This window comes from Carcharodon carcharias, chromosome 5 (genome assembly GCF_017639515.1).
Source record: "Carcharodon carcharias isolate sCarCar2 chromosome 5, sCarCar2.pri, whole genome shotgun sequence".
Classification (NCBI taxonomy): domain Eukaryota; kingdom Metazoa; phylum Chordata; class Chondrichthyes; order Lamniformes; family Lamnidae; genus Carcharodon; species Carcharodon carcharias.
Genome location: NC_054471.1, coordinates 147,135,260 through 147,147,974, shown reverse-complemented (window position 1 = coordinate 147,147,974; position 12,715 = coordinate 147,135,260).

The following is a 12,715-nucleotide window of genomic DNA, read 5'->3' as shown; positions in this document are numbered from 1 at the left end:
GAGACCATAGTGGAGGAATGGGGAGGAGGGTGTTGTATATTTTACATCTAGGATCTCTGCAGAGCTGACACTAGATTCTATGTGTAACAGGTTTTATTTACAGTGTTTTAAAATGTCTACTCCATGCTTCAGCTCTAGCTTTCAGCTCACTCTACAGCTTTGTTTACTTTTCCCTGAATCCACACCTAGGCTTAACCAATCAAGCACAGTGAGCATCAATAGTAAACAAACTCACATAATCAAACACATGACAACTGAACAGTACAGGTGGGAATTCCAACTCCTCCCATGTAGGAGAGTGTCAGGGGTAAAAAAATGTTTTAAAGACATGTAATGCGGCCCTAAGCCACTGCTTATCACCCACTTTTATGATAGTGGATTATGTGGCATCCCGTGTCCCACTCTCAAGAGGTGGGAAACCTCACTATAATATTTAAATCAGGCTCCCACAATGCGAATTGAGAGCCTGAATTAACATGACACCTATGGACCTTTTTTTCCCAGGGGTTCAGGAGACTCAGCAGCTAAATGGAGACAGAAGCAGTCAGATCAAGCAGCTTACTTCTTTTTGCAACTCTGATTGTGAGCCTGGAATGCCCCTCCTAGCCCTTCAGGCAAATCTTCATAATCAGATGATCCTAAGCTTTCTGCCCCAGGATCTCTCTCTACCTCCTGATTGCAGTTCAACATCAGTCTTTCTCAGTTCACTGAGATTAAAAGTCCAATCTCCCCCTTCTGGCCTGACATCTTTCCTAAAGATCTGCCATTGTCTTTCCTGCCCGGCAACTGATCAGCCTATCAATCTGACCGGCTACTGGGTGATAGAAGAGTAAAAAATGATAATGGGGGCCTGCTATTGAATTTGACAGGATCTCCATGTTCCTGGATCCCCTCCCTGCAAATCCCGACTGTGATTTGCTTTCTTGCCCCCTTACATAACAGGGCTTGTAAATTGTGCTGGTAGAACTTGGTAATGTTATGTCAGAGAGAGGCTAGATAAAATATTTGCTTCTAAGCTGACTCTAACCAGGAGTTTTCCATCTACCATATTGTAATCAAGAATGCATTAAACATAACAAGGTGTACAGATATTTTCCTTTCCCCCAATTAGGATTGTGGGGCAATTTGATGGACTTGTTAAGTTGTTAGAGCTGATTTTCCTCTTTTTTGCACCCAAGGAATGCTTATTTACTGGGTGTAAAGTGGAGGAAAAAAAAGAGAGCTGTAATGCTGGTTCTCTATGTTTTGTACATTGCCAAAGGATTTCATAGGTGTTCAAGAAGGCACTGTCATGCATATGAAATGCGAATAGGATGTGAATTGCACCATATTTACCTCCATCAATGCTGTGGAGAAACTCATTTTGAGGGGTAGTTAGATGAAGTGGTCCCAAGGCCTCGCATCCAGTGCCTCTTAGATTATTAATTTGGATAATCTGAGAGGGCGAACAACACAAAAAGTGGAACCTGAAAGGAAGTAAGTACCTTTTCTTTAGAGGTACCAGGCACTGTTCTCACGTCTGGAGGAATTCTGGCTGTTGTACTTGAAAGTAGATAGAAGGATCCATAGCTAGCAACCGTTACCACCCGTGTTTCTGGGATGGGGTAGGGTGGTCAAGGGCAGGCGTAAAAGAAGCACGTGTAAAGAAGCTACATGTATTCACACACAGGGCCCTGTCCTTTGCAGCCAGAAGGAGCATATCCATGCATTCCGCCTTTTTCAAATAAACAAAAGCTTGGGGGACAGTTATTCCCTGGTTCATTCCCCATGGCAATGCCTTCACCAATCAGAGTCAACCTGCCTTGTCTGAATTTAAACAAAAGCTTGGCACTTAACTGTTCCCTGGTGCATTCACCATGGTGAGATGGTGGTATTGTGTAAACGGTGGTGGAAATTGAATTCAATTTTTTAAAATCTGGAATTAAAAAATTAATGATGACCACGTAAAAATCCATCTAGTTCACTGATGTCCTTTAGGGAACAAAATATGCTGTCCTCACCTGGCCTGGCCTACATGTGACTCCAGATCCACAGTAATGACTCTCTCAAATGGTCTAGCAAGCCACTCAGGTATATCAAACTGCTAAAAAGTCAATAAAAAGGAATGAAACCGGATGTACCACTCAGCATCTAGGCACCAGAAATGAGAAACCCAGCCTTGAGACTTTGCAAAGTCCTCCTTACTAACATTTGAGGGCTTGTAACAAAATGGGGAGAGCTGTCTCATGGATTAGTCAAGCAACAGCCTGACATAGTAATACTCATGGAATCATAGCTTACAGATCACATCCCAGACACGACCATTACCATCCCTGGGTATGTCCTGGCACAAGCCCACCAGCAGAACAGACCCAGCAGAGGTGGTGGCACGGTGGTATACAGTTAAGAGGGAGTTGTCCTGGGAGTCCTCAACATCAAATCCAACCACCATGAAATCTCATGGCATCAGGTCAAACATGGGCAAGTAATGCTCCTGCTGATTACCACGTACCGCCCTCCCTCGGCTGATGAATCAATACTTCTCCGTGTTCAACACCAATTAGAGGAAGCACTAAGGGTGCAAGGGAACAAAATGTACTCAGGGTGAGGGACGTCAATGTCCATCACAGAATCACACAGTGCAGAAGAGGCCCTTTGGCCCATCGAGTCTGCACCGACTTGTGAGAAACACCTGACCTGCCTACCTAATCCCATTTATCAGCACTTGGCCCATAGCCTTGAATGTTATGATTTGCCAAGTGCTCATCCAGGTACTTTTTAAAGGATGTGAGGCAAGCCGCCTCCACCACCCTCCCAGGCAGTGCATTGCAGACCGTTAACACCCTCTGGGTAAAAAAGTTTTTCCTCACCTTCCCCCTAAACCTACTGTCCCTCACCTTGAACTTATGTCCCCTTGTGACTGACTCTTCAACTAAGGGGAACAGCTGCTGCCTATCCACCCTGTCCATGCCCCTCATAATCTTGTACACCTCAATCAGGTTGCCCCTCAGTCTTCTCTGCTCCAACGAAAACAACCCAGTCTATCCAACCTCTCTTCATAACGTAAATGTTTCATCCCAGGCAACATCCTGGTGAATCTCCTCTGCACCTCCTCCAGTGCAATCACATCCTTCCTATAATGTGGCAACCAGAACTGCACACAGTACTCCAGCTGTGGCCTCACCAACGTTCTATATAACTCCAACATGACCTCCCTTCTTTTGTAATCTATGCCTCGATTGATAAAGGCAAGTGTCCCAAATGCCTTTTTCACCACCCCACTAACATGCCCCTCCGCCTTCAGAGATCTATGGACATACACTCCAAGGCTCCTTTGTTCCTCAGAACTTCCTAGTGTCATGCCATTCATTGAATACTTACTTGTCAAATTACTCCTTCCAAAATGTATCAACTCACACTTTTCAGGGTTAAATTCCACCTGCCATTTATCTGCCCATTTGACCATCCTGTCTATATTTTCCTGTAGCCCAAGACACTCAATCTCACTGTTAACCACCCGGCCAATCTTTGTGTCATTCGCAAACTTATTAATCCTACCACCCCCCCCCCCCCCCCCCCCCCTACCCCCCACCACATAGTCATCTATGTTGTTTATATAAATGACAAATAACAGGGGACCGAGCACAGATCCCTGTGGTACGCCACTGGACTCGGGTTTCCAGTCACTAAAGCATCCTTCTGTCATCACCCTCTGCCTCCTACAACTAAGCCAATTTTGAATCCACCTTATCAAATTACCGTGTATCCTACGTGCATTTGCCTTCTTTACAAGTCTCCCATGTGGGACCTTGTCAAAGGCTTTGCTGAAATCCATATAAACTACATCAAATGCACTACCCTCATCTACATACCTGGTCACCTCCTCAAGAATTTTAATCAAATTTGTTAGGCATGACCTCCCTCTGACAAAGCCATGTTGACTATCCCTCCTGATCAAACCTTGCCTCTCCAAGTGGAGATAGATTCTCTGCTTCAGAATTTTCTCCAATAGTTTCCCTACCACTGACATGAGACTCACTGGCCTGTAGTTCCCTGGCTTATCTCTGCAACCCTTCTTAAATAGCGGAACTACATTAGCTGTTCTCCAGTCCTCTGACACCTCCCCCGTGGCCAGGGAGGAATTAAAAATTTGGGTCAGAGCCCCTGCGATCTCCTCCGTTGCCTCTCTCAGCAGTCTGGGACACAAATCATCCGGACCTGGAGATTTGTCCACTTTTAAGCCTGCCAACACCTCCAATACCTTGTCACCCCCTATATCAATTTGCTTAAGAACCTCGCAGTCTCTCTCCCCGAGTTCTATACCTTCATCCTCATTCTCTTAGGTGAAGACGGATGTGAAGTATTCGTCCAACATTCTAGCGATGTCCTCTGGCTCCACCCATAGATTGCCCCCTTGGTCCCTTATGGGCTTTACTCTTTCTTTGGTTATCCTCTTCCCATTGATATACTTGTAGAATATTTTGGGATTTTGCCTACTTTTACCAGCCAGAGCTTTCTCATATCCTGTCTTTGCGCTCCTAATTGTTTTCTTAAGCTCCACCCTGCACTTTCTGTACTCCACTAATGCCTCCGCTGATTTGCTTCCCTTGTACCTGCTAAAAGCCCCTCTTTTCCTTCTCATCGTATCCTGAATATCTCTGGTCATCCATGGTTCTCTGGTCTTGTTACTCCTTCCCATCACCCTAGAGGGAACATGTTGAGCATGTACCCTCCCCATTTCCTTTTTGAAATCCTCCCTATTGCTCCTCTGTAGATTTCCCCACAAGTAGCTGTTCCCAGTCTACCTTGGCCAGATCCTGCCTTACTTTACTAAAATCCGCTCTCCCCCAATCCAAAACATTTTTTTGCAACTTGTCTATTTCTTTGTTCATAACAAACTTAAATTGTACCATGTTGTGGTCGCTATCACTAAAATGCTCCCCCACCACCACCTCAGCCACCTGTCCAGCTTCATTCCCCATAATTAGGTCCAGCACTGCACCGTCTCTTGGTGGACCCTCTACATATTGACCTTAAAAGTTCTCCTGTACCCATTTCAAGAAATCCATTCCATCCAAGCCCTTAACGCTATGTCTTTCTCAATTAATGTTGGGAAAGTTGAAATCAACTAATATAATTACCCTATTGTTTTTACACACCTCCTCAAATTGTGCACATATTTGCTCCTCAATTTCCTGCTGACTATCTGGGGGTCTACAATAAACACCTAACAATATGGCTGCCCTTTTTTTATTCCTAAGCACCACTCATAAAGCTTCATTCGATGCCCCCTCCAAGATATCATCTCTCCCTACTGCAGTAACTGACTCCTTAACTAATAATGCAATGCCTCTTCCTCTTTTACCCCCTCCCCTGTCTCGCCTGAAAATTCTCTACCCTGGAATGATGAACTGCTAATCCTGCCCCTCTCTCAACCACATCTCAGTGATGGCTACTATATCATAATTCCACGTGTTAATCCTCACCCTTAACTCATCCATTTTACCTGTAATACTCCTGGCATTAAAGTCCATGACCATGAGTGGCTTGGTAGCACCACCACTGACCGAGTTGGCCGAGTCAGAGGGTCTCAGCAGGTGGTGAGGGAGCCAACAGGAGGGAAAAACATACTTGACCTCATCCTCACCAACATGCCTACTGCAGGTGCACCTGTCCATGACAGTATCGGTAGGAGTGACCACCGCACAGTCCTTGTGAAAATTAAATCCTGCCTTCACATTGAGGATACCCTCCATCATGTTGTATGGCACTACCACCATGCTAAATCGGATAGATTTCAAACAACACTAGCAACTCAAGCCTGGGCAACAATGAGGCTCTGTGGGCCATCAGCAGCAGCACAATTGTACTCCACCACAATCTGTAACCTCATGGCCCAGCACAACCCCCACTCTACCATTACCATCAAGCCATGAGGTCAACCCCGGTTCAATGAAGAGTGCAGGAGGGCATGCCAGGAGCAGCACCAGGCATAATAAAAATGAGATGTCAACCTGGACTACTTGCATGCTAAACAGCATAAGCAGCAAGTGATAGAGCTAAGCGATACCACAACCAACGGATTAGATCTAAACTCTGCAGTCCTGCCACATTGAGTCGTGAACGGCGGTGGACAATTAAACAACTCAGTGGAGGAGGAGGCTCCATAAATATCCCCATCCTCAATGATGGAGGAGCCCAGCACATAGTGCAAAAGATAAGGCTGAAGCATTCACAACAATCTTCAGCCAGAAGTGTCAGGAAGATGATCTATCGCTGCCTCCTCCAGAGGTCTCCAGCATCATGGGTGGCTGTCTTCAGCTAATTCGATTCACTCCATGTGATATCAAGAAACGGCTGAAGGCACTGGATACTGCAAAGTTATGGGCCCTGACAATATTCCGGCAATAGTACTGATGCTCCAGGAATTGCTGTGCCCCTAGCCAAGCTGTTTTATTACAGCTGCAACATAAGCATCTACCTGACAATGTGGAATATTGCCCAGGTATGTCCTGTACCCAAAAAGCAGGACAAATCAAACCTGGCCAATTGACCTGGTCAGTCAACTCCCAATTATCAGTGCAGTTATGAAAGGGGGTCACTAACAATCTTATCAAGCAGCACCTGCTTAGCAAGAACCTGTTCACTGATGCTCAGTTTGGGTTACGCCAGGGTCACTCAGCTCTTGACATCATTACAAACATAGACAAAAGAGCTGAACTCCAGAGGTGAGGTGAGAGTGACTGCCCTTGACATCAAGGCAACATTTGACAGGGTATGGCATCAAGCAGCCCTAGCAAAACTGGGGTCAGTGGGAATCAGGGGGAAAACTCTCCACTGGTTGTGGTTGTTAGAGCTCAATCGTCTCAGTTCCAGGACATCACCTAAGGGGTTCCTCAGGGTAGTGTCCTAGGCCCAACCTCCTTCAGCTGCTTCATCAATGACCTTTGTTCCATCCTAACGCCAGAAGTGGGGTTGTTCACTGATGATTGCACAATGTTCAACAGCATTCATGACTCTTGAAGCAGTCCATGTCCAAATGCAGCAAGACCAGTATCCAGGCTTGGGCTGATAAGTGGTGAGTAACATTCATGCCACACAAGTGCCAGGCATTGACCATCTCCAGCAATGGAGAACCTAACCATTGCCCCTTGACATTCAATGGCATTACCATCACTGAATCTCCCACCATCAAACATCCTGAGGATAACCATTGACCAGAAACTGAACTGGACTAGCCGTATAAATACTGTGGCTACAAGAGCAGGTCAGAGGCTAGGAATCCTGTGGGGAGTAACTCACCTTTTTTTTATTCATTCAAATGGGATGTGGGCTTCGCTGGTTGGGCCAGCATTTATTGCCCGTCCCTAGTTGCCCTTGAGAAGGTAGTGGTGAGCTGCCTTCTTGAACTGCTGCAACCCACAGTGCTGTTAGGAAGGGAGTTCCAGGATTTTGACCCAGCAACAGTAAAGGAACGGCGATATATTTCCAAGTCAGGATGGTGAATGCCCTGGAGGGAAACATCCAGGTGGTGGTGTTCCAACTTATCTGTTGCCCTTGTCCTTCTAGATGGTAGTGGTCATGGGTTTGGAAGGTGCTGACTAAGGAGAATTGGTGAATTCCTCCTGACTCCCCAAAGCCTGTCCACTATGTACAAGGCACAAATCAGAGTGTGATGGAATATTCTCCACTTGCCTGGATGAGTGCAGCTCCAACAACACTTAAGCTTGACATCATCCAGGACAAAGCAGCTTGCTTGATTGGCACCCCTTCTTCAAACATTCACTTCCTCTACCACCCACACACAGTGGCAGTAGTGTGTGCCACCTACAACATGCACTGCAGAAACTCACCAAGGCTCCTTAGGCAGCACCTTCCAAACCCACCTATATGCAAAAGATAAGGCTGTTGCATTCACAACAATCTACCACCAGGAAGGACAAGGGCAGCAGATACATGGGAACACCACCACCTACAAGTTCCCCTCCTAGCCAGTCCCCATCCTAACTTGGAAATATATTACCATTCCTTCACTGTCGCTGGGTCAAAATCCTACATCACCCTCCCTAACAGCTCTGTGGATGTATCTACACCACAGGGACTGCAGCTGCTCAAGAAGGCAGCTCACTTCCACTTTCTCAAGGGCAATTAGGGATGGGCAATAAATGCTGGCCTGGCCAGTGATGCCCACATCCCATAAATGAGTAAAAAAATAAATTAGGGTCCACTTGCCAACCAATCAGCACTCTCTTCTCATGTAGTATAAATTGTTGTTCCATTTACTATTGGTATTCTTGCATATCTGTCCTGATGAGAGCAAGACAAAAAGCTTCGACATCATGGGCAGAATTTTCTGCCTGTCGGGTGGGCTGTGTGGGAGTGACCGCGGGCAGGCGTGGACTAGATCGCTGCCTGTGATAGGATCCGCGCCGCCATTTTTTGATGGCAGGCCAATTAAGGCCCATCCAGTGTGAAACGCGGCTCCCGAGGACAGTGGGAGTGGGCAGGCGATGGTGAGACTGCTATGGCTGCTGACGATTGCCTTGTTGCCCTCCTCGAGGAGGTGGCAGCATGGCGGGAGGTCTTCGTTCCCAGGAACGGGAGGAGAGGGCCCCCCCCACATGACCAAATGTGCCTGGGAGGAGGTGGCGGAGGTGGTGAGCTCCCGTGATATGGTGTGGTGCACCTGAATCCAGTGCAGCACACATTTCAATGACCTCTTGTGCTCTGGACGGGTGAGGACAATGTTGGCATTGATCACTTAACCAGTAGGCTTTCCCTGGTGCCCCCCTCCCCACACCAAGTCTGAGTGTAGTGACTGCATTGAATCATTGATGGCATGTGTCCTTCGCTGGGTGGGCCAGCACATATTGTCCATGCCGAGGTCACCCTGAGAGGGTGGTGATGAGATGGGTTCTGCACCCGCAGCATGTGGTACACTGAGACCCATATTACTGTTTCAAGGGCAACCTGGAGGAGCTGCACCCAGGCGCAGTGCTGAAACTCCAGGACATGTCAAAGTCAGGGTGCTGACATGCTGGGAGGGGAGCTTCCAGGTGGCGTGGCACCGATCGATCAGCTGCCCTTTGTGTTCCACGTGCTTGCGCCTCCTTGGTTTGCAAGGTTACACCGTGTGGTACCAAATATGATGTAGGCTGCATTTGGCCAAGCCGGGGTTTGGGACAGGCCTGGCATCTTTGTGTGAATGTTCGGCAACTGCGGGGTGAGGAGACATTGAAGCCCTGCAAAGTCCCACTCTGGTTGGGGTGGGCCGTGCGCGAAGAGATTCCAGGTACAAATAGCACAAATCAATGCTCTTCTCTCTTTTTCAGGAGAAGAATGCACATAATGCTGCTGAGCGGTTGAGGACTGGTGGAGGGCCAGCCCAGTTGACCATCATTAGCAGGTTCAAGCAGGAGGTCCTTTATTTGGTGAGGCACCACGCGCCCAGGTCCACCAGTGTCGGTGAGGCTGGGGTACCATGGACAGGTATGTTTGCCCAGCAGTGAGGTCACCATTAGTGTTCCAGCAGCCATAGCACTGCTGAGTGTTCAGTGATTGAAGTTTGCAATATGGCTTGAACATTGCTTATGGAAGGAAGAGCGCATAATGATCCGGGGGACAGGGATCCACATTGACATTGTCTCCATGTTAACTAATCTAATGTCCTTGTTCTTCTTTTCAGCATCACCGGAGCAGGGCCAGAAGGAGGATGCACAGGGACCCCTTTCACACCTGAGGGCCCCAAAGTCTCTGACCCACCAGCGTCATCCCGTCTCTGCCAGGCAGGCACCAGCGCAGATACTAGCACCTCGGTGGGAATGAGAACATTGGCTAGTGTCCCGTGGCACAGCGGTGAGGATGTTTCACAGTTGCTGGAGAAGCTGGCAGAGACAGAGAGTGCCCATGGCGCCAGCAGTTGGAGGACTGCAGGGGACCAGGAAAATGCTTAGTTGGTGGCTGATGATGCGCCTCTGGAGTCATCCCTGAGGCAGAAAACACTAGAAGTCCAGCAGGGTGTGCAGGAGGATCTGTTGGAGATACATGAGGCTAAGCTTGGCTTGGTCTCTGTGCTGGAGGAGTCTACACGGACGCTCACAGATGTAATGAGCCTCATGGCCAAGCACCATGCTTCTTCCGTGGAGACAGTGGCAACTCTCGTGAAGAGGCTCCTCCAGGAGACCAATCAGGGCTTCCTGGGGATGCACTCGGACCAGCAAGCCCTCACATCGGCATTGACCTCAGCTGGTCAGTGCCAGTGTAGGAGATGGTCTGGGCACCAAGTTTCCCAGCTCAGTGCCTATCCATCCACGGTGAGCAGGGAGGTCAGAAGCAACCTTATGTCGGCACAGCAGCCGCCTGTCGTCTTTCAGGCTCCATGTTCATGGAGTTAAAACCCTTCCTTTGACAAAGGCACCGGGCTCACCTTCTGGCGCCTTGATGGCCACATGTGGATGCAGGGGAAGCCAGCAGTCACTGCGAAGCCTCTGGCTTGCTCTGTCTGGCTGGCCTGGTTGCAGCAGTAGCGGATAAACGTCAATGCATGCCTGAACAGAGCATCTGTCACCTGCTTGATACAAGTGTGCACAGCTGATTGGGAGACACCGCAAAGATCACCCACCGCAAAGATCATCCACTGTGCCTTGGAAAGAACCAGAGGCATAGAAGTTGAGGGCAGCTGTGCCCTTTAGAGCCACTGGCATGGGGTGTCCACCCACACAGTTAGCAGCGATGTCAGGGCCAATCATCTGACAGACAGAGTTCACTGTCTCCCTTGAGAGATGGAGCCTTCTTTGGCACAACACCTCAGACATATTGAGGTAGCTGCTTCACTGCCTGTATACCCTGGCAGCAGGATAGTGGTGTCTTCTGCAGCCTCTTCCTCCTTGGACTACCTCTTGGCCCTGTGCCCCTTGTGCCTGCGCCTCTCCTCCCAAAGGTGACTCCCCTGGAAGCTGAATGTGCACTTCTGGCCTCCTCCCCCTTCTGGCCCTCCCTTCCTCCTCAGAGGAGGTGCCTCCAGTGGAGAGCACAATCCCCATTCCCAGGGTAAGGGAAGGCTTCCTGAAACCTGAAGGCCTCAAAAAGGATCTTCACTGTACAGTGCTGACCTGAAGGTTGTGAGTCCTGTCCAAGCAGCTGGTATGCGTTTTTCTGCTCACACAGGCAAGTATCAGTAACTTTCCGAATTAAATATCTAACTGAGCACATTCGTGACCCTACTCACCCCTCTTATCCTGCCCTTGGATAAGGTTTATACAAATGCGTCCTACCCATATGCCCGTTGCGCCCGTGCGACAACCTGAAGATCACACGGGCCTCAAAAATTGAAGCTGTTAATTAATGGCTGGCACGCTTCAGAGATCATCATGCGCCCGCCCACTGAAATATTGCGATGGCGCGCAGTGACATCAGGATGCTCGCCTGACACCACTGTGCATCATTTTATGTGTTGGCAAGCAGGCCCTCCCCCCATTCGCAGAGCTGAAGATTCTGGTCCATGTCTCTTTTTTCAGGAATACTGTTTTTAAAAAAATTCTGAATGTTGCAAAACTTCCAAAATCTTGACTATTTTAACACTGCCATCTTATTATTTTGTATGTTATTTTTGAGAAATCAATATTGTGTTTCTTTATCTTTGAAATTGATGTTCACTGAATCTCAGGCCTTGACAAAATTTAAATTCCACCTATTTGTCTGTATATTAGACTCATTCCCACAGGCAGATCAATGCATTGGGGCATTTCAAATGAATCCTGTTGGCAGACTTCAGTAAATTCAAGGAAAAGTTTCAGCTTACTTCTATTCTCGGTCCATGAAGTGCGAGAATACAGTCCATACTGTAGAGGTGTTGAAACTTTAATGCACTTTACCATTTTGTTTGTACTCAATACTCTTCATTTTGTACACAAATAAAAGCATTAGAATTACTGTGTTAAAAATGATATTCTTTTCTCGAGTATTTTTGTATAAATGCTTACTAGAAACCTTAAAGGAAAAGTCCATAGTTATGTATTGTATTTCATCCGCTTTAATATTTTCAATTAAAAGTAATGAAAGATCTACAAGAATATGAAAACAAAAACAATTCAAATGCATAGAACATAGATTTTTTGCTTTAACTCCAGAGTGAAAAAGTTCCTAAGCAAATTTGCTAGCAATCTGGACCAAATTTTGCTGGAGTTCACTTAGTTGCATTCATGCGGTCTAGTAAACTCTATCATCATTATTAAATGATTAGGATTATGGGTCAGTGGAAGCTGACCGTTCATCCAATTTTGTCCATCTTAGCGTGTCAGAATCACTGGCTAAAAACAAACTTGAAGATAAACCAGACATTTGGAGTGTGGTCAGACTGGGACACTGCGGACCTCAGAACTCTTAAATGATAAGTATTTCCAAGCACTGCATGTAATACTGTTGTTGTCATGCTGTTGATTATATTCTGTAAGATGATATTCTCTCATTTACACGAAAGGTAAATACCAAGTCTGATTTCCTTGTCACGCAAAATTGATTATGAACAGCAGGAAAACAAATTTACTCGGAATCACATTAACTGCGGAAAATCTAGTTGGAACCTTAGGACGATGCATATTCACATATTCACGTGTAATTTATTTGGGAAAGCAGCATTAAACTGCATAGTAAGATACCTAAAGTCCCTGTGATTTCAGTTGAAATAACCACAGCCCGATAATGCTTTTTGATAATGCACAAGCTGGCTGGAATTCTC